The sequence below is a fragment of the Natator depressus genome, chromosome 4 (assembly GCF_965152275.1).
Source record: "Natator depressus isolate rNatDep1 chromosome 4, rNatDep2.hap1, whole genome shotgun sequence".
In the NCBI taxonomy this organism is placed as follows: domain Eukaryota; kingdom Metazoa; phylum Chordata; order Testudines; family Cheloniidae; genus Natator; species Natator depressus.
Genome location: NC_134237.1, coordinates 12,499,175 through 12,522,711, shown reverse-complemented (window position 1 = coordinate 12,522,711; position 23,537 = coordinate 12,499,175). Strand labels below are relative to the sequence as shown.

General features: G+C 42.0%; 1 protein-coding gene across 1 annotated transcript in view; it reads right to left on the bottom strand.

Moving 5' to 3' along the window:
- The window catches only part of ADAMTS3 (ADAM metallopeptidase with thrombospondin type 1 motif 3), a 184,637-nt gene that overhangs the window by 120,015 nt on the left and 41,085 nt on the right, over positions 1 to 23,537 (bottom strand). The window lies entirely within an intron of this gene.

The window sequence follows — 23,537 nt, the reverse complement described above, 5'->3', positions numbered from 1 at the left end:
GAGAATTAAGCAGTGTAATCAAGGGGAAGACCGTCTTAAAAAAATCCTCTTAGGGGGAAAAAAAAAGAAAAAGCTTTCAAACTTCCTTTAACTCAGAGCGCAGCAGCCTGCATTCTGTGTGGCAGAGTGACTGGCCATGTGCAGACTATTTGGAGATACCAGTGAAAAAAACAAAGGGATATTCTATTTTGAGCAATCTGCCACCTACTTTTAAAGGCTTAATATGAACGCCTATATACAAACATATGTACCAGGCAAGAAGGGGACTAGAAACAATCATTATGCAACCAATCTTTCTGTAATGTTGCTCAATATTCTCTCCCCTATGGTATGATTTAGTCACTTTGCATCCAAGTATCTGAGTTACAGAGACATCCAAATGTGGGAATATTGGGCAGGCCGTGCACCCCTCCTTCCAAGTGCAGAGGGGGTTCTCTGCCCCTGGATCACAGTGCTTCCTTGGGGAGTGAGGGGTAGAGTGCAAGACAGCCACGTCAGCAGCACCATCTCCCCTCCCAACTGAACTCAGCCCAGGCCTCTCTCCATGTGGGCTGCATTTGCTGTGGGGGATAGGCTCCAGACTAGTCAGGGTTCAGGTGGCAGGATGAGAGGGTTAGGAAAAGAATACAGGGAATACAGCCCCAAGTACAATCTTTTTTGCACAGCTTGTCGAGCATCTCTCGGAGCTGCTGGGGCTGGTATGTGGGTGACAGGCAAACCTCTAGCTGCATTTCTGAGAGCTTCCCTCTACAAGTAAAGCCCCAAACGCTAGGCTTGCACAGAAATGTACAGATAAGTACAGAAGCAAACAAGCAGCTGAGCAGAATCTCTTATATTATTTCCCAATCAGTCAGCGTGGTGCAGCCTTCTTCATCAACTCCAGATATCAGATTAGGATGAAGCGTAACCCAGTATATAATGTGTAACATTGCTGTAATCCAACCATAAAGTCACAAAGCTATACATCACCAAGTGTCACATCAGAGTGCAAGAGGAAAGGCACGGTGGCATTCCTAAAATGGTAGAAATAAGCTTTGTCTGAGGCTAACACCTGAGTACGGGTCCCCCCTAGAAAAAGAAATATAGTGTGACAAAGCCTTTCACCAGTAAGACATTTCAAACTCTCACGCTGACTAACATGCATTTATTTCAATGCATTATCCTTCTTCTCCTCTCCTTTCAGAAACCAAATAAATTCAGGGCAAAAGAGTTTTTCAATGTAACATTCTAGCAGAGGATTTAAATGCATGTAAGCCATGAATTTCAAAGTTATGGCCCTGCCTGTAACCACACTGTACATATACTGTGTGGAATAAGATGAGATTAAGTGCCAGACTTTCGAAAGGGCTCAACACCCACAACTGGGTCCAGATACTCAAAAGATCCTGGCGCATCGAATGGGAGCTGCTGGAAGCTGAACTCATAATCTGGGCTGAGCGCCTAACCCCTAGTCCAAGCTGGGCAAAAGGGCCAGAACAGCATCAAGAGGCTACAAAAGCCCTAGGTCCCACCAGGGATCTGCTTACAAGGCCTCGTGTGAGAAGCGTGTCAGGGCTGGTACATGCATTGAAGATTCTGGATCCCAGGAAGCTTTAAGTTAGACAAGCCTCAGGGAGTTACATCAGGTGCCTCTTCAGCCGCTGGAGCGGCACAGGATCGGGAAGGCTCAAAGGCAGCCCCTCCACATCTGTCCCCATGCAGGTCTGCAAAATCACTGAGTTCCAACACACACCAAAGCTTTGCATTTCAATTCTGAATCATAACTACACTATGTGTTTTCTGTACAAAATAGAAAAAATTACTTCAACTCAGTCTCAATATGTCAGATGTAAATGAACTGTGAAGGTTTAAAATGCAAAAGTTACAAATTTGAGAAGTCATCAAAAAAATTCCCTCCAAGTGTCATGAACACTTTATCACCTACCACAGCTTTTTTCCTTAGAATTTGAAGAATGGGAGGTGTACTGAAAAGTAGCATTCTTATATCCATAAGAATGTGTAGCATGCTGGATCTGCTACTTGGTTATCACTGCTATACCTTGACATCAGTGGGTTTGCCTTTAAACAGCAATAAGTACTGTCTAAGGTCACCAACCCTCCAGGATTGTCCTGGAGTCTCCAGGAATTAAAGATTAATCTTTAATTAAAGAGGTCATGTGATGAAACCTCCAGGAATACATCCAATCAAAACTGGCAACCCTTGTGTCCAGTAGTATCAGGATTGGACCCTACGTTATAAATTATTAGAGAGAAATGTCTAAAGGAAATGAAAGGGGATATCAATTACAATCATCAAAAAAATTACCTGAAATATCTATGATTTCCAATAGCATTCATACTGAGCAACAAAGTCATTGTGATTTTATTACTTCTTAAAGATAGCTTTAGTTTTCAAAATGCTTTACTGCATGAAGAATACTTACTTCAGTGCCTAAGGGTCAGGAGCCAAACCACAGATTTTGCCTACATCATTTTTTCAGGAGGGTTTTGAAACGGTTTGACTGAATTCACTTAAATCATAAAATCATCTGTTACCATCATTTATTCATTTTTATGGTTAACACATTTCTTAAATATTATGGAATTTAAGTAACTATAAATACTGCTGTTTCATTTTTCCTTTATTTTTATTATGAGTGGCAGTAATCATTGTGATTTTTAGGTTGGAGTAAGTCAAGTAACATCACACAGTTTTTTCCCTTTCATGTGGATAACCAGCATTATTAGATTGGGAATGAACAAGTCCCTTTGCATGTTAATGGTTTATTTTCTTGCCATTTTTCTGGCCAAAAAGTGAGTTTGTGCCTACAGTTGCTATGTTACTGGTGTAAAACCTTATTCTGGCACGCAGATTTTGTTTAAATAACCCACTTTTTACAAAGCTGTTTGCCTACAGTTTGAAAGTAGCTGTGTCCAAAGGGAGTGTGAAGTCCAGAAGGTAACTCTGGCTTCCCTTCCCAGCTTTAATATGTGCTTTCTTCTTTTCTGTGTTAAGTCTACAAAAAAGAAAGGAGCCCATAATTATATTATTCATACAAATTCCTTTTGTACAAGGAATACCAGAATAAGTTGCAAGAATTAAATGAAATTTCAACTTTTTTTTTAATATGTACAGAATATAAACCATGTTTTTAAGACAGACCTACCACAAAAAACCCCAACTCAGTTACTGTACCTAATAACACTCCTCTTCACTTAACCTTCTGCCACCCCAGTAACTCTGCTATTTAAAGGGGGGGGAAATGTTCATTTAAAAAAAACAAAAAAACTATTACTCTAAAGCAAAGAGTACCCAAAGCAAGCGTCCAATTTCATGTAAGCATGCAAAATTAATCTGAGTTGATATTATGAAATGCAAATTGAAACAGTATAAACACAGAAACAAAAATGGCATCGGTTCAGGATGACTTGCCATGCAAACATACCTGGCAAAGCAGAACAGTAGCTCAATTTAGAAAGCATATTCTACTCTGACTGCATCATCATCAGGCACAAACTGCAGTACACACCAGATTTTCCATAAAAGATGCATAACAGTGTTCTTGCCTAGACATACATCTGGATTGCACACAAATAGTTAATGCAGCGTCCTTGATTTAGAGTTAGTAATGCAATCAATGAGAATGTTACCTTTTTAACAACAACATTTCCTGGCATTTAATGGCATCCTATGGATGTGTTCCTGATCTAACAGTTAATATTGAATTACAAAGTCACTGAACAACTGGAATGGGTGGCAATAAACACAGAACCTGGTAAGACTTGTATGCATTCCTCGCTTAACAGGTTCAGTATCCTGTTTTTATAACTTGATACTGTGTCAGACCGTGATTGTGTCACAGTATTAGTAATGGGATACAGAGCCTTTCAGCTCTGAATCAGTTTCACATCCATCCTGGGTCAGTAGTAACCAAAAGCCATTACCATCTAATTACCTACGAGAAATGAGGTCAGAGGCTCAATCCAGTTTCACATCAAAAAACATCTTTGCAACCAGCACCCTTGCTGGCGACCTCGGCAGAGAGGCTAAGAACTGAATAGCCAGCCACTCGCCCGGGAAGGGTGATCATTCCAGAGAAGGTTTGAGGTACACTGATGGAACCCATTGGAGAAGCTTATATACTGCTGCTGCTGCACTTATTCCGTGGATGAACAAAGGGCTTCATTCTCCAGCATTTTCAAGTGTTTTAAATTCATTTTTTTAAAAGTGGAGGCAGACCCCTCCCATGCCAAAGCCCTTCAGCCACCTTGACACTAGAGAATTCTGGGACTGCAAGCCTCTGCCCTGCTTGTTGTAACACACCTGGTGCCCGCACACAAAAGGGCTTGTATCTGCCCACAAGTGTTCTGCATCGTGCTAAGGCCCACCAATCCATTATAATGGTACTTCGGATCACTCGCAGCTTTGGGGACAAAAGCAGCCCGGTCATCAATGGCAGCACGGCAAATGTCCCACCTCTGAAGTTCCCAACAGCTCTGATGGGGCTCCACAATAGAAGTCAGGCTCAATCAGACCTCTCTGTGGCAGAGCCTTTTCTGAGAGAAACTATAGTGTTTTCCCTCCAGCTTCTAACAGTTCATCTGAACAATCTGTCTGCCTCATTCCCAGTCATGTTACTGCATTTGCCTTTTAGGGGATTTTACTCCAAGGCACTGCAGAAGCTGGGGCCGAAAAAGTCAAAGGCCTAAGGAAATGTCTGTCCCCTGCTTCCTCCCCAATACAGAGTCTCCTACTGCAGAACTCAGCCTTCTCTGCGGGCAAAACACAGTTTCACCCTCACGGTCCAGTCCAGGTGGGGTCACTCAAGCCAACCTTCCCTCAGGAAAGCAGGGAGCCAGGCAGGACTAGACAGTCCAGCTCTGGGGTGGCAGAATCCAGGATTTACTGTTTTTGTAACGGGAATTAAAAAATATTAATTCATTTACCAAATTCTCTCAGGGAAATTCTCTGTGTCTCTACAAATTTCAGGCTGTATTACCAGAAACAGGGATTGAGAGACATGGTATCAAAGAGTACATATCCTAACGTCATCTTGCTGCCTAGCCACTGTGGAGGAACTTGGGAGGAGGTCATGGGATTGCTTCAAGCAAAGATGAGGTGCGGCTGCTGGGTTGGAGATGAGCAGATTATATGGAAACCAGGATTAAAAAGGGAGTGTTTCAGTGTGGTCACCCAAGTTACCCCGCACAAAATCAGGGCAGTCGACGACCAATGGGTTATCTGGTCACCATATACAAAACCAAAATGCAGACCTGGGAAAACACATTAGGCTCTATTCTGTGGTAAGGTAACAAGCTAGTTATGGGGGGGGGGAGGGGGTCCAAGCATACAAAGACCATTTGCACTAACACATCTGGTTGAGATTCCACTGTGGGGCAAAAGGCATAGAAGTTCAGTGCAAGGAGCAGTGCAAAGCCAAAGAGCACATGGCAAAGCCAAAAAAAAAAAAGCACGTTTTAGGCAACATGGGTGTACGCTCACACATTAGCCATCCGTCCATCCCAGGAAAAAATTCAGATGGGTACTGTAGAGTAGTGTCCTAAGCACTGATCACAACAAGCTCTGATGTGTGGTTTCTTTTTATATATTCTATGCTATCAAGCACCTATGTCTATCTTCTGCATTTCCTTATTGATTTACCTTTCTAGTCTGATCTTTCTGCCTCTATTGTAGCTTGAAACTGATTTTTTGCTTGTACCTTTGGGACACTTGTGTGCTTTGCAGCTGGCCCTGCACTGCCCTGAGTCTCACCATGTTGGTACAAATGGGAAGATATTGCATACAGAGAAGTGGGGCTGATCCATTTGTATACCTGTTACTCACATGTCATTCTCCACCTATCCCTTTAAGATATACCCCCCCAAAGACTACCAGTATCCTACAACCTGTATGTGCATGTAAACTGCATTATGGTACAGCCAAAGAATCAAAAATCCAAAAGATCCACTTTTGTCTATTAAGGAAAATTAAATTATTAAAATATTGGCAAAGTTCCATGAGGAATTTCAACCTTCGAAACTGCAATGCAAAAGAGGAGGGCTAAGAGTTCTGTTATTCTGATGTACTGTACAGTTTACGGTCTGCACTAATTCCTGATCTTCTCCCCTCTTCATACTCCCTTTTCTAACTAAGGCAGGGGTTCTCAAACTGGGGGTCGGGAGGTTATTACATAGGGGGTCATGAGCTGTCAGGCTCCACCCCAAACCCCGCTTTGCCTTCAACATTTATAATGGTGTTAAATATTGTATATAAAAAAGTGTTTTTAATGTATTGGGGGGGGGAGGTGCACTCAGAGGCTTGCTGTGTGAAAGGAGTCACCAGTACAAATGTCTGAGAACCCCTGAACTAAGGCATGCCATGATCAGCCAGCCTCACAGACAGAATGGATTCCCAACCATGCAAGCGGTAGTTACAGAACTCCACAAAAAACAGACTCCCCTCCATGCCAGAACTGCTTGAAGTAGGACGTGGTCCCCATGTTTCCCTCTCCCTGATATGCTGGCTGATGAAAACAGGAGCTGATGGGATTTTAAGCAGCAACTGTCACTTGCATGGACTAGACAATTACATGTGAACCTGATTATTTCCTTCAGGTCTTATACTGACCTATGCTTATTCATATAGATCTGGGGCCTGATTCTCCTCTGACTTTGACCAGCTTTATACTAGTGGAAACTACACTGGACTTCAGTAGAGTTAACCCTGATCTATGCTGGTGTAAGTGAGAATAGAATCAAACCCTTAATCTGGAATGAATGTAACTAACCGTCGTAGATGAGACTAAGTGATATTCAGTAATGCTATTACATTAAATAGATGTTAAGTTACGGTAAAGAGAGACAATCTTCTCTCACTGACACTGCTGTAATTTCACTGAAATCAGCGGTGCCACACTTGTGAAAGAAACAGACCCGATTTTTTTTGGCTCAGAGCTAGATTTCCAAGTGTTTACCATCTACAATTAGCCAGATTTTCAAAAAAGAGTAACATCTCCTAAGGGACCTAAATGAGAGGCCAGGGTTTCAAAGCTGCTCGGCATCCAGCAGCTGCTACCATGACACCTCTGGTTAGATTTTCAAAACAGCTCAGACCTTCCCTCCATCTTCACATGCCACGAACAGACCTCTGGCACAGCTGAGGAGCTAGTCCACAATATCTGGTGGAGCTAAATTACCTGCAAAGCATTAAGGTTGGGTGCCTGGAATTTTTAACACCCATAAAACTGGGCCATTTCAAGCATTTTATTGTCCATGCGCCATAGAAATAAAGGGAGTTTAACAGATGTAGAGTATGAGTGAAGAAGAGGGGAATTTTGTTTTGGTACCCAACGATTCTTAAATATTAATGGTTTGAGATGCTTTAGCAAGTGACACTTAAAAACCCACACAACAAAGAGGAAATTAGGGCTGCTGAAGCAGAATGTCCACGGATAAGAACGGAGAATTCACAGCTATATAAATAATTTGCAGAACCTGTTTACTCAGTACTCTCTCTCTCTCTCCTCTTGATTCTTTTACAATAGGAATTTTACTTGGATGGGAACTGATCATCCCCACACATCTTCAGAAATATCTACATTTTTCTGAATTGTTGCACTTCTCTCTAATCCAGATCTTATGGTTCAGCCAGTTTTACATAGACTAACGTGCTATATATGAAGCTCAACTACTGTACTAAGGTTTCCAGTTAACTATAGGGTGTTGGGTGTAAATGGTATTTACAACTAAAGAATACCATAAGGTGAATTTGTAAATACACAAGATCTCTCTTCTAGTGGAAATCATATATAGACCATCAACCTTGGTATTTTAGCTACATTTTTCCAGTCTACTGTCAGTGCAAATACAGAATCCAGCTTTTGTTCCTGAGGAACCTTTTCCAAAAAAGGATCAATAAAAAGAGCTTGCAATTTTCCAAGCACATGGAGAGGGAGGAGGTTGGGTTTATATGGTCCACCCTTATACAGCCATTACATTTTCAGCTGATCGCCACTGAAAACTCTGCATTCCAGCACAGAACATTTCACAAACCCCTAGCCAGTGGAGAAAAGCAAGCAGGTGCTTACAACACCTTTTGTAAAAGGCTCATTTGAAGGAAAAAAAAGAGTGCAGTGGAGTTTCAATGAAGTAGTATGTAGTGGAAAAAGTTCTCCACAAAAACATTTATAAGGAAATACAGGAAAGTATAGTCTGAAGCCCTGAACCATTGTTAATTTTACTACTTTGCTTGTAAATTAAACAACATCTTAATGTGTACAATGATTCTGCCAAATTAATGCAAATGTTTAGTTTAAAGATTGTGGTTCTAGTAAGTTTACCTGCTTATTATTACTATTTTCTATAGTATCTAAAATAGACAAACAAAACCACAACAAAACTATTACCGCAAAATGAGGAAGCTTTATAACCCTTACCAACTTTGTGAGAGTAAGGCCTGGAAATAAATATCAGTCCATTACCTGCGCGGTTTCATATTGGACTGAGACTGGAGGTCTGGGTTCAATTCTCGGCTTTCCTACATGCTTACCATACAACCATGTCCAAACCAGTTACTCTTGTGTGCCTCAGTTCCCCATCTGTAAAATGGAAACAGCCATACCCTACCTCAAGGGCTGCCACAAGTATAAAACTCATTAATGATTGTAAAAACAATGAGGAATGCCTCATAAACTTAGGCCCAAATAAATTTGTTAGTCTCTAAGGTGCCACAAGGACTTCTCATTGCTTTTGCTGATACAGACTAACATGGCTACCGCTCTGAAACCTGTCATTAATGATTGTGAGGCACTCAGATAGAACAGCGACGGGTGTTCTATAAACCTCGGTAGATAATGCAAAATAGATCTATGCACCAACACTTCCCCATGCAGCTCTTCCATCACACCTCAACCCAAACTCAGCTGGGCATGTGTAGTCTTGAGTCAAGAAGCTTGAGGGGGTCTTCATAACAGCCTTCATGTATGTTAAGGGCTGTTATAAAGAGGACAGTGATCAATGTTTCTCCATGTCCACTGAAAGTAGAACAAGAAGTAATGGGCTTAATTTTCAGATTTAGAAGGAGATTTAGAAAGTTTTTGAAATATCTAACCTAACTCCAAGGGTAGTTAAGATCTGGAATAGGCTTGCACGGGGTGGGGCTGTGGAATCCCCATCCTTAGAGGTTTTTAAGAACAGGCTGAACAAACACCTATCAGGGATGGTCTAGGTTTACTTGGTCCTGCCACAGCGCATGGAACTGGTTTAGATGACCTCTTGAGGTCCCTTCCAGATCTGTATTTCTACGTTTCTATAATCCAGAGGTAACGAAGGAATAAAAACTGAAAGCAAAACTCCCAATTGACTGAAATGGGAGCAGAACCAGGTCCTGAGTTCAAAGTAAAAGGCCACTAGGAAGGTGGTCAGTTTTGCTCTGGTATGTATAGCATGCAGAGGGATCTCTCTCAGGCTAGGAGCAAATGTTCTACTACTACATAATATTGCTGGTAAAGTCAAACCCGCAATATTATGCGCATTTTAACCTCAAGAAGACATTGAGAGAATAAAAAAACAAGAAGAAAATCCAAAATGATATAAAGACTAGAGAAAATAACCTAACAAGGAAAGTTACACTAAGCAATTACATTTATTTAGCAAAAATCAACAGCATTTAAGGGGGAACATAATTCTATATAAATATGCAAAGGATATTAATGTAAGAGAGGAAAGGACCATTGTCTTGGAGCAGTAAAACAAGGAGATATGGACTGAAGATTAAATACTGATATGCTTAACTTGAATATTAGGGGAACTTTCTGGGTGGAACTATCAAAAGCATTTGCGGAAGTCTGATGTTCAACTTCCCTTGATTACAAAGACAGGCGGGAGCATAATTCTCTTTGAACTTTTAGAAAAGCCCACACTCCAGCCTCTGACAGTAAGGACAGCCAGAGAGCAGAACAGCTCACGTAGCTAGCTTCCACACTTATAGGGGCTGCCATTATAAAGCCAAGATTTGCCAACGGTATCTATGATACTCGGTTTTCCCTAGTCTTAGAACAGGAAAAAGGAGAAGTGGAGGCAGGCTGGTTTGAAGTGTCCATAATGTGTCCATGAGATAAAAGTTGTTTATTTCAGCTAACAGTGTAGAAACTGTTTGTAAGGGTTGAATGTTTAATGGTGAGCATATGTTTGGATCAGTGAGTTGGCCCTTCCAGCATCATCACTCTACGTGTAATAAGCTAAATCCAGAGAAGAATCATGGTGTCCAAATGTTCAATCATTAATCACACAGGTGAGTAGTATGCGGAGTAAGACTGGCGAAAGTCAAGATTCAGGAGAGACCAAGTTTGGTGTGATACCAGGAGCTCAGCATTGCAGACTGGGCACCAATGGACAAAAACAGGCCTCTCGGCATGTAACAATGGCCTCCATGCAGGCTCACTAAAGATCTATTTACTTCAAGTCTGCCTGCCTCCCACATCACCTATTTCTAATGAAACAGTGAGCAGTGCTACCAAAGGCAAGAGGAGGGTTCATGTGAGTAAGAGCTCCTCCAAGTCAGAGCTGCACTATGTGACTGGGTCTCACACAGGCTTTTCCTAAGAGAGTATTAATCCTCCTCTTCCTCCATGAACAGCCAATCAACCCTGTTGCCCAGGATGGTTACGTCAATAGATGTTGTTTGTAGGAGAGCTACTGAGCAGTACTGAGGAAAGGCAGCTAATTCTTAAGAGGTGCAAGATATAAACGGCAAAGAACTGGGACACAAGACAGAGAGATGGAGGCTAGAGGAGAATCAGAAGTGGTTTTTTGCTTTCTCATCACCCATGAAGGTTGAAGTAAGCCTTGTCTGATAAGCAGTTGGTAAAAATAAAGCAGGATTTTCATCATCAGTTCGGCTGAGGGCAGTGTTGTTTTGGGGGGGTTGTCCGTTTCTTTTTTGTTTACTATAGATGAGAAAAGCCTTTTGTGTCTCTATTTGGCTTTAAATGGACAAGATACTTTTCTATAACAACATGTTATTTGTGAATTAAACTGCATCTCACCACTGCTTGAACTCTATTCCATGAATGCAGAGTCTGCTGCCTTAGCAAACACTGCACTAAAAAAGGCTATAGGAAGGATCAAATCTGAGCACCAGCGCTATGCATGGCGCTGATGTGCCACTGAATTCTGCACTGACATTTCCTATGCACATCAATTTTATGTCACTGACAGCATACTGACAACTGGAGTGCTCCAGAATTGTATTTAATGTATCATGTAATAAGAAACTACTTTCTGCAACTCTTTTCTCCTCTGAAATGGGTGCATGATGTTAAAAATTATCTTCAGTGAAAACAGCTAAATATTAGGGCTGTCGATTAACTGCAGTTAACTCACATGATTAACTCAAAAAAATTAAAAACAAGATTAATCAGTTTTAATCACACTTGTTAAACAATAGAATACCAATGGAAATTTATTACATATTTTGGAATTTTTTCCCTACATTTTCATAGATATTGTATTCTGTGTTGTAATTGAAATCAAAGTTTATACTATTTTTTATTGCAAATATTTGCACTGTAAAATTATAAACAAAATAAATAGTATTTTTTATTTAACCTAATACAAGTACTGTAGTGAAATCTCTTTGTCGTGAAAGTGCAACTTAGAAATGCAGGGTTTTTTTCTTACACAACTGCACTCAAAAACAAAACAATGTAAAATTTCAGAGCCTACAAGTCCACTCAGTCCTACTTCTTGTTCAGCCAATCGCTAAGACAAACAAGCTTGCTTACACATACAGGAGATAACGCTGCCCTCTTTTTATTTACAATGGCACCATAAAGTGAGAATAGGCATTTGCATGGCACTTCTGTAGCTGGCATTGCAAGGTATTTACGTGCCAGATATGCTAAACATTCGTAAGCCCCTTCATGCTTCAGCCACCATTCCAGAAGACATGCTTCCATGCTGATGACACTCATTACAAAAAAAAAAATGCATTAAATTTGTCACTGAACTCCTTGGGGGAGAATTGTCTGTCCCCTGCTCTGTTTTACCCACATTCTGCCATATATTTCATGTTATAGTAGTCTCGGATGACGACCCAGCACATGTTGTTCATTTTAAGAACACTTTCACTGCAGATTTCACAAAACTCAAGGTACCAATGTGAAATTTCTAACGATAGCTACAGCACTCGACCCAAGGTTTAAGAATCTGAAGTGCCTTCCAAAATCTGAGAGGGATGAGGTGTGGAGCACGCTTTCAGAAGTCTTAAAAGAGCAACACTCCGATGCAGAAACTACAGAACCCGAACAACCAATAAAGAAAATCAACCTTCTGCTGGTAGCATCTGACTCAGATAATGAAAATGAACATGCGTTGGTCAGCCATACTTTGGATTGTTATCGAGCAGAACACATCATCAACATGGATGCATGTCCCCTGGAATGGTGGTTGAAGCATGAAGGGACATATGAATCTTTAGAGCATCTGGTACGTAAATATCTTGCGATGCCAGCTATAACAGTGCCATGAGAATGCCTGTTCTCACTTTTAGGTGACATTGTAAACAAGAAGCAGGCAGCATTATCTCCTGCAAACATAAACAAACTTGTCTGCCTGAGCGATTGGCTGAACAAGAAGTAGGACTGACTGGACTTGCAGGCTCTAAAATTTTACATTGTTTTGTTTTTGAATGCAGATTTTTTTTGGTACATAATTCTACACTTGTAAGTTCAACTTTCATGATAGAGAGATTGCACTACAGTACTTGTATTAGGTGAATTGTAAAATACTATTTCTTTTGGTATTTTTACAGTGCAAATACTTTTAATCAAAAATAAATATAAAGTGAGCATCGTACACTTTATATTCTGTGTTGTAATCAATACATTTGAAAATATAGAAAACATCCAAAAATATTTAAATAGTATTATATTAACAGTGCAATTGATGGTGATTAATTTTTTTAATATTGCAATTAATTTTTTTCATCACTTGACAGACCTACTAAATATGTACCTACAGTAAAAATACCACTACAAGCAAAAGTAATCCAGATAACAGCTATTTGGATCCCTAACAATGCCAGTCTTCAACTGTTTTGTTTTTTGAAAAACCAACTTAACATTTTCCTGGAATCTTGGAGTCATCTGCACTCTTGTGGGTTTTAATGAACCTGTTCCAAAACCAGTGGTAAAGCCCAAGGAAGCTGCATGTCAATTGTGTTCTTAAAACGGACCTTGTTCCTATATTACTGTATAGAAGCATACTTTGAAATTTAAAACAATCCTCAGTATCATGTTCTATGGAACTGAGATGTTAACAACTAATAGCCTTCAGTTACCATTCTCCAAAGCTGGCTCAGAAATAAAAGGAATGTTTATATACAAACCAGAAATACAACATGTATACATTATGACATGCCAGGTCCCCAACACATATGGCATGCCTTGGGGTCAGCTGCAAAGACATAAGGGCTAAGGTCAGCTCTGCAGCCAAGATGGTGCTACCTCCCGGTCATACACGGTCTCTTCTTTTTCCTAAATCCCTTCATTGCTTTTCTCTATAAAACAACAAAAATATGATTCCTTGCCATCAAGGTATTACACCCAAGCCTGTATTTCGGCTCTCATCACTGCCTACCAGCCCTCCTGCTTCCTATGCTCCTGAAGATTTGTCAAAAAGAATAGTCTCCTTCCCATGCCAGACTTTGGACCTGTTGCATATTGCCTTATATGTCTGGAATGCCAAACCCAGACATGCTCCTAAAAAAAGTGTGCGTATAGACTACACAATACTTCATGCTTGTTATCTTTGTGTTGCGCTATACAATACCAGCTCACACTCTTAGACTACAAACTCACTGGGACATTACCACCATTTGGTTGCACCCAGATGCCTCTATAAGAGCACAGATCCATTGTGTGAGGGAATATACAATAAATGGAAAGACACGGTCCCGGACGTCTCTTGTTACTTCCATGGAATGGAGCACATTTTTAAGATGTCCCTATCATCTAATATGTACGCTACCTTTATACTGACTCTGTGCTGGTGGATGTGAATGCAGAGGATTCGGTTTCAAGGTAAATGTATAGTATGCCCCCACATCTCTCAAGAGAACCTCTATTTAACATATAGGGTTTCTCATAAACAGATCTGCAGAGCAAAGTTGATAGGTCCTCTTCTGGATGCACTGAAAATGAGACACCCTGTAATCCAAAGAGGTAATTTTGGGGCACCAGACACAGTGCTTTTAGTATGAAGAACTGAAATATGAAATGATGAGCAGCTAATGAAACTCTAAAATTCAAATAAAAATGAAGGGTGCTCAGTCCCCAAAAACTAACCTTAAAATGGAAGAGATTTTTTTTTTTAATTGATGCACTAAAAACAGATTCAAAGGAATAATACAAAAGGGACTAGAATTAGTCAGGAAAGTTACATAAATAGAGCGCATTATATATGAGGTCAAAGTGCAGGATCAGAAGAGAGGGGGTACGTTCTACCAACAAGCCTTCAAGAAGCTTAAATGTGGGGCCCTAACTTCCCAGGCCCAACTCCTCACAGGACCAAAGTCCTTGGACCTCTCCAACTACAGTTTTAGGATTTGTCAGGTATCCAAGGAATACTACAGACCCTCATTCACCGGAGACAGGTGGAGAGAAATTGGATAAAGCAATCTCCTGGTTCACGCCAGAGGACAGCATTTGGAGAAAGCCTCCAAGTTAAGACAATGGCTATTAAGGAAAAATTTCTGCGTTAAAGTTTCCAACAGCACTGAAGCGACTAAGGAGTCTAAGTCCAATGAAACATTCAATGAAACTTGTGTTCTTAAACCTCTTTTGAAAATGGGACTTCAATGCTTTGAAATTTTTACATGAAGGTCCTTTTCCTCTCTTTTTCTCTCTCCGCCTGCCTCTAATGAACATACTCTAACGGAAATCCCTGACATTTTGACTGAATGACTGTTGGTAAATTTACATGAAAAATCTTTATGCTATAAGATTAACAATTAACTGCCTCTGTGAGATCACACTGATGAACTTAGGGTGGCTCCAGTGCCTGTCCGTGGAAAGCTGAGTCTATCAGAACATAACGAGACATGACAAGAGGGCTGGTGGTTGGAATCTTTGAAGGTGAGGGGTCAGGGAACCACAGTTCCATCAGATTGCAAAACCATCTGTGAGTTGCCTGAGAAATCAGCAATTAGAGACAGGCCAGCATGGCTTGACATTCAAAGAGATGGCAAACAGATCTGTGGAAGAGTGCTCCCCCATCTTGACATCAGAACTTGGAACACAGAGAAGGAAGCTCTGTCCCCTGCGAGGAATGTACTATGACTCAGACCATTTGTTAGCCAACTTTTTCCCCTGCTTGTGAGATGACTGATCCCCAAGGCAAGATTCTCTGACCAAGACAGTGGAGGCAAATAGACCCCAGAGGATTTTGAGGTTTGGTTGCTGAGTTTTCTGACCCATTTGCTTTTCAGACCGGGAAGAAGAGAAGCAGCATACTGTAGCTGGCTGTGTGCAAGTGACAGCATTTCCTGGGACAAAGCATGATGTGGTATTTAAGCTTGCAATAACTGTCGTATATGGTTTTAAGAGATTTTCTTCCAGAGGGTCTTCCAAGTCCCTCTATCTGCCCCCCCCCCTTACAAGTTCTTGCTGTTTTCGCTGAGGGGGGCTTGTCGTGGTTCTCTCTGGAGAGTATCCATAGCACAGTTTTGGTCATAAGGGTCATCAGATGGCAAAGGAAGGCACTCCTAAAGCCTGCACAGCACACTCACTTTCTGCCAAACGAGAAGTGAGGAACCAAACCTGACCCCCAACATTCTGATTTCCCTATATGGTAATAAATGTTGATACTATCAGACCACTTCACCTGCCTTACAAATGAAATAGAGATGAAGATTATATATATATTGCATGAATTTTACAGCATAAGCCTGAGAGTTGGGAAATCTGGTAACTATTCTCACCTCTGCAAACCACTTAACTACCCCACTCTCCAACCTGAGTTCCTGTAAAACTGGCATGATGATAATGGAGATTGTAATCTCATACTGAAGTATGCAAAGTGCTTTGAGATCTTTGAAGGGATGGCTGGAACTAGGTAGCTGCAAAACTTTGTTGTACAGAAGCGTTCTGAATACAGCTTTACTTTGTACAACAGACGTATATTTTGGAACAGCACATTTTACGTATCCTCATTCCCAATGTACGACGACAAGACAGAACTACAAAACCGGATTGTTTGAACTTAGTTACACCCACTGCAGTCATTTATTTCACCTTCTGCAGACATTGGGTGGAGCCAGAATACAGGCGAACAGATGCCACAATAATGTAGATGGGTCCAACCTTTTAACAAAAATGTCGCTACTTCCCAAAAAGTGCTTCCCTCGACCATCATTTATGAAACTGAAAATGCTTTCAGGACTTTTTCCTCTTATTTCTCCCTTTTCTCTCCATTGGACAATTGCAGGTGGCTGACAGAACTCTACCCTGCCTCTAACTAAATAGAAGCCCCAATGAAAAGCATCAAGAGCTCTGTGTTCCATCAATTTAATATCCCAGCGCCAGCCAAGCAGACACTGCAGTCCTGCCAAGACAAACATATGGGACTTGGCAGAAGGGGGGGGGCCAGTTTCTGGAGACAGCCCTCCAGTCTAAACTTCTTAAGGAGTTGGTATAAATGTGCTTTTATAGAAAAGGTGCTGCCTCGTCTAAAAACACAGATTCAGCTCAAAACACTACCACCTTTCACCCTCTGTTAGTTTAAGGTGTGTTCAGTTCAGTGACTGTGCAGAACCTGCGTCACCACTACCTGCTGCTCGCTTTTTTAATCCAAAGACGAAAACTTTTTGGAGCCACACCGAACACTGGCTGATTTATTGAAAGAAAAATAAAAGCAAAGAAGGATGCTTTGCTGCAGCACATTTCCCTCTGCCTGCCCCCACCAGAATAGAGCTCCAGTAAGTGAAAAATTGATTATAGGTTTCCTGAATTTGTACCCCCAGGGACGTACCTTAAATTCACTGTGTGGATATTATTTTTCACCCCACATGGATATATTTTGTCAAGAGTCAACTGCTTCTGCTAATTTCTTCTTTGAAAACATGGGAATTTAAAGAAGAGCGAAATATTCTGGAACTATTTGAAGCTATGTAGTTTGCACTAATTAACCCATTAGTAAATAATTAACAAAAAAAGCATATTTAAAGAGGCACTTTCCTGTAATAGGTAACTATAAAATATGTCCTCCAATTAAGTCAGTCAGAAACACTTTAAAAAGGAAACAAAATGTGTGATTTCTTTACCAGTAACCTCCAAATATATTTATGATCTTTGGATGATTCCATCCTCCGTTGTGAGGCATGGACAGGATGAAATATCAGCCACAGTGCACATCCTGCATAGTTTTTTTTATGGCATACATTAACAAGGGGGAAAGCAATAGAAAAGGATATATGGGTCTGATCCAAAGCCTAATGATGTCAGTGGAAAGCCTGCTACTGACTTAAATAAACTTTGGATCAGATCCTTTGTGTGCAATGTGGCTGAGTTAACATTGCTGAAGCAACTTTACATTTTGCAATCTCCGGTCTTTTGAGTACTTAATGCAGCATTAAGGTTGTGAGATCAACTCTAGTTTTTTGCATTATTTTATTTTAAAGATAAAATAAAGATAAAAGGGGGGGGAAGAGACTAGAAGCAATAAGCATTTGCAGCTCACAAGTACCACTGGCTTGACCAGCAGACTAAGTTCATTCACTCAACAAATGCACACCTACGCCTGGTCCGCATTAGAAATGTAGGCTGACATAAGCCACCTTGCGTTGATCTAGTTGTATGCATGTCTACAATTTGTCTCCCACCAATGAAAGAGCCCTGTTATGCCAACACAGCAACACCACGCCCCTGAGCAGCACTGAGCCATGGTTATGTACTGCAGTCCATGCACTGCGAGCATAGACACTGTGTTACCTGTGTTGACCCGAACAGTCCTCCAGCAGCTCTCCCACAGTGCCTGTCTCTGACCACTCTGGTCACAACTGTTAACTCCACTACCCAGGGGGTCACCACGGAAGCCCACCTCCCTCTTTAAAACTGAGCCTTTTTGAAACGCCTCTTCCGGAGTTGTCCAGCTTGGTGAGCACGTCTCTAGCAGCTCTCCACTGTAGTGCACAGCTGCCCAGCTGACCATGCTGGCTACATGCTCCAGACACACTGGCCTGGAGTAGGCAGGAGATACTGAATCTCCTGGGCCTGGGGGGAGAAGAGGCTGTGCAAGGACAGCTACAGACCAGCCACAGACATCCACATGAATAAGCAGATTGCATGGGGGATGCAGGAGAAGGGGTACAGCAGGGATCAGCAGCAGTGCTGAGTGAAAGTGAAGGAACTGCAGCTGCAGCAAGTATATCAGAAGGCCAGGGAGGCCAACAACCAATCTGGTGCCAAGCCACAGACCTGCCGCTGTTTTTAAAAAGAGCTGCCTGCCATACTTAGTGGAGACCCCACCACCCCATACACCACAGTGGATACCTCCAAGGATCCTGAGCCACAGGTCCCTGGTATGAATAAGAAGGACGAGGAGGTGGTGGAGAAGGAGGGACATGCGACTGCGGGGTCCTGCTATGCTTCAAGCCAGGACCTGTTTGAGACTTCAACACAGTTCAGTCAGTCCCTGCAGTCAAGCACGGATGACCCCAGTGCAGAGGGAGGAATCTCAAGTTAAGTGTGTACATTTATTTCCATCAACTTAGCAGGACACAACTACTGACTTCTCATTAATTTATTCCTACTAGAAGAGGTACAACAAAGAGAGGTAGAGTTGTTATCTGGTTTTCATTTCTCTCTAGAGAGTTAGGCAGGGGAGGCCACATGGACCTGTTTGTTTATGTACGGATGGATGTCCCTTGAATCCTCCAGAAAGATCTTGATGAAACTTCCATGGAGGTACTCTGCAATCTTCTGAAAGTTTCTAGGATGGCAGCTTTACTTCTTCCTCTGAAACAGGACACTTTCCCACACCAGTCAGCAATAAATCTGGCAGGAACCAATACAATACACAGGCTAGCAGCGTATGGGCCTAAGCGGCTTTGGGATGCCAGCAGCAGCTGTCTTCTCTGTGCCTTTGTTACCCTCAGGAGTGAGATATCTTGTAAAATCACCACCGACTGAGGAAATTGGTGCCAGTATCCAGCGCCATTGCCCTATACTCCCATATGGTTTCATGCAACTGAGCAATTCCTCCTAATTTCCCTCACCCATGGCAGGCCATAGTCACTGTGGCTGGTGCTGTGAGTGGCACCATGAACAATCACTGTGAAGCAGAAGAGTCAATAAGAAAAAGTCTTGTTTAAAACCTCTGGGGAGCAATGGAAGGGAGTTATGAATTTTAACTTCAGATTTCCATTGTGACTATACCGACAATAGTACCTGTTTTATCTGTAGCTGTAGCTGTTGCAACCGTGATGGGCTCCCCTTCCACATCTGCATATCATCTGAGCCAGACAAGGAGATGACTTGGGGTGCCATGTTCAGTGAGATCCTGCAAGCCGCTGCTGCATCAGACCGTGAACAGCAGGCCTGGAGGATGAATATTGCTGACTGTATGGAGACGGAAAGCGGACAGAAGGAAGGTCCAGGAGTCCCAGCATGAAAAGGAGAGGAAGGGAGATGCACCAGGGCATAATGAGGCTTTTCCAGCAGCAAACACAGATGCTGAAGACTCTTGAGTACCTACAGGTTCAATAATCCCAGACTTGCCTCCCTTTGCAGTGCATGGAAAACTGCAGTATCGCCCCTCCCTACATCCCCCCCTAACCACCCCACATGGCATCGGGGCCACATCCCTACCCCTACCGCTCTACCCTGAGGGACAGTAAGGACAACCACAGCTTCACATACATCAACCGTGGCTCTCACAGGTCAGTGTACGTATAGCTAAAATGGACATGAATGTTCCTTCCTCTTCTTTACACTCTGTCCTACATTTATTAAGGTTTTAATGTATTTATTAACTTGTACAGATTTTTTTTTCTGAGGTGTTTTCATTACTCAATAAAACTCTTTTGTTTGGAAAATAATTAATCTTTATTAGTTCCCCAATCGATGCTGACACAACCTGTAAGTTCAATGACGAATACAGAGAAATAATTAAAAATTTACAGGAAACGCCACAACATTAAAAGGTGCACTGTCAGTGTTATATTCGTAGATGTGCAGCGAGCACCACACAATTCCTAACAGGCCCCAAACTGCATGCCCAGGTACAGCACAGTACACCATAATGCATTACTGTGGCTCAGAGTCAAAGTGCTCTTTCAAAGACTCCATCAGACAGACATAGTGCTATGCACTGAGCTCTTCTAATAGTCTTGTGTCTGGCTGTTCAAACTCAGCAGACAGCTGCTCCACCTCTGCCCTCCCTTCTGGCTGCAATTTCCCCCCCTTTGCTTCACAGATATTATGCAGGACACATCAGGCAGTTATAACCACTGGGATGTTTTTCTCACTGAGATCCAATCTGATGAGTAAACATCAGTGTCCCTTCAATCTACCAAAAGCACATTCAGCTGTCATTTTGAACTTGCTGAGCTGGTAGTTGACTCTTTCCTTGGTGCTGTCGGTGTACAGTTTTATGAGCTGGGGTAGGCTGTGTCCCCCAGGATATATATTGGCATTTCAACATCACCACCTGTAATCCACTGGTTGGGAAAGAAGGTCCCTGCTTGTAGCTGTCTGGACAGTCCCGGGTTCTTAAAGAGGTGAGCATAATACACCTTCTCTGACCAACCCACATTCATGTTGGTGAAGCATCCCTAGTGGTCCACCAGCTTTGCATAACCGTAGAAAAGTAGCCCTTTTTGCTGATGTACTATGTGGCAAGGTGGTCTGGTGCCAAAATAGGGATATGCGTGCTGTCTATCACTCCACCACAGTTCAGGAACTCCACTGCTGCAAATATATCCATTATGTCCAGCATATTGCAGAGCGGCACAGTCCTGCATAGCAGTAGACGATTACTGACCTGCACACTTGTATCACAATGGACCCCACAGTGGTTGTCTAGTAATCTACTGCTTGTCATCCCAGGGCTGCATTATGATGCAATCTCACCAGTCAGTGCTTGTTTCTTGGGCTCAGAAGAGGCTCTCCACCATTTGCAGCTGCTCCATGAATGCCACCAAAAACCCTGAATTGGGTCTCACTGTGTCCCACAACAATCTGCCCTCCAGGAAATCAGCGAGTTCCCCATGGCTCTTCTTGTGGCTCTTCAAATACTGGAGGATGATTTGTGCTGTACTTGCAACGCTCATGGCAATAGCGCAGAGCTGTGCAGGTTCCATGATTCTGTCAGAGATGGTGGACAGCGACAAGTCCTGCACAGGGCCTTTGGCTTTTCAAAATGGGTGTGAAAATTATGGGCTAGTGATGGGCTTCTGGGTTGGAGAAAACTGCATGATGGGAACTGGACTCCACAGTCCCAATCATCCCTGTGCTACTCATTTCTGCCCCACAATGCATTGCCAAAACTTTCCAAAACACAGTGCAAGGGAAGGTGTTCAGTTGCACACTGGGATACCTACCCATGGTGCACTTCACTCAACAAAACAAGCACTTGTTATGAATATGCATGCACACAAGTGATATACTAACTGCACTGGCTTTTGCCAACGTAGCTTGCACCAGGAAAAGTTTGTAGCATAGACATATCCCTAGATACTTAAGGAAACCTTCCACTGTGCATGCTCAGTGTACAATCTACAATAACTCATGATTCTCCCTGTCCCCCAAAACAAAGTCCAGGCACCTATTCTCAATCCAAATTTAAAGTTTGAAATGTCATCCACTTTCATTTTAGCCCTCTTAAAAAAAAAAAACTAGTTAGAATCTTTACAGTGGGAACAGGGTACTTTCATGCAACTCTTTTATGACCCCAAAATTGCTTAAATTTTCCCCATTTAAAATAAACCTTAAAAATAATCACACCTGGGCTGAGACCAAACATGGAAAATTTCACCTCAAGAAAGACCTTTAAGACTGTATTGGAACACAGAGTTATAAGGGAAACTGTATTGCAGCGTCAACCACTTGCAGGCGCCCAATTTCCAAACAAATGTAATTTCAATGGTTGTACATAGGTTAACATTGAATGCACATTACAAATTTAGAATGTGTTGGCCTTGATATTCTCCTCTCCAGTTCGCTCCTTGCTTGCATGTAGGGTAGCTTTCATCCCACAAAAATCTCCCCTTCCAAGGCCACCATTAACCTGTTTCTGGCCAAATGTAAGGACATCCTTCCTCAACCTATCCATTGCCTTTGACACACTTGATCATACATTCCTCTTGAGTTCCATCTCCTCCCTGATTGCTGTGACTTATCCCAGTTCTCCTTCTCCAACTCCAACTTCATTGTCATCTCCTCCACAGTAATGCTGAAATGTTCCAGTCTCTTCTCCCTAGGCAACATCTTCTCTTGTAACTGACCCTGAGCAGGATTTAACACCAGGACCTAAAATGCTACAAGCATGAGGTTGCGCTAAAGGAGTAACTCCTTTCATTAACAGCTGTAGTAGACTATTTCCCTATAATGGTTAGTCCACATAAGAGGTTGACAAAGTCCAACACTCTCCTATTGTGGGTTACACTCTCCCGGCTATCACCACCACCGTGTTCAATATAGAGATAGCCACCTCTCCACCTCACCCTTGCACATCTGATTCTCTCTCTGACATCTCATTCTGGATGTCCCACTGCCAACTCAGGCTGGACATAAAATAAATCTATCTAGATACCTATATCACCCTAGGGGATGTACCTCCAAGTTTCCAGTCACCTACTTGGACTTTTCATCGATGAGTATACAAAGACGGCACCAATACTTCCTTTATTCAAACAAATGCACTTGTGTGAAATGGAACATTACAAATTGGTGCACACTGCAGCACATTAAGTGCTGCTCCTTTAGCGCAGCCTCTAGTGTAGACATGCCAAGTCTGCTTAGAAAAGTTCCCTCCTTTATTATTAAATGGACCATGAGTAAAGGGGATGAATAAACTGACTTTTCAGAGCAGAAGTGCACTTTAATGCTTCTCACAAAAACTGAAGAAAGGGAGGTCCCAAAAAAATCAAACCACCAACGATTCAATCCTGCAAGGTGGTGAGAAACCTGCTCCCAACAAGTAAGTGCTCAAACTTAAGCATGTGTTTCAAACATTTTGTTGAATCAGGGACAGAGGGCTCAGCACCTTGGAGGATCAAGCTTTAAAAAGGGTTATAGCTCAGGAACAACAACAAAAAAGCGAAAGTGCAGCACTCAGATAAACAACTCACTACAACTAGAGGGAAAAGGAACTCACTTTTAACAAACAAAACCACCACCATCATCTCAAAGTCATAAAAACAAAACAAAAAATGCTACTAAAATAGGAACAAACAAAACAAAAGGCATCCTTTCCATCCCAAATGTCAGAGAAAAATAGCAAGCGGGTGTGTTGTGTTGGTGGTAGTCTTGTGGATCTATACATTACATCTGTTGAAGGAC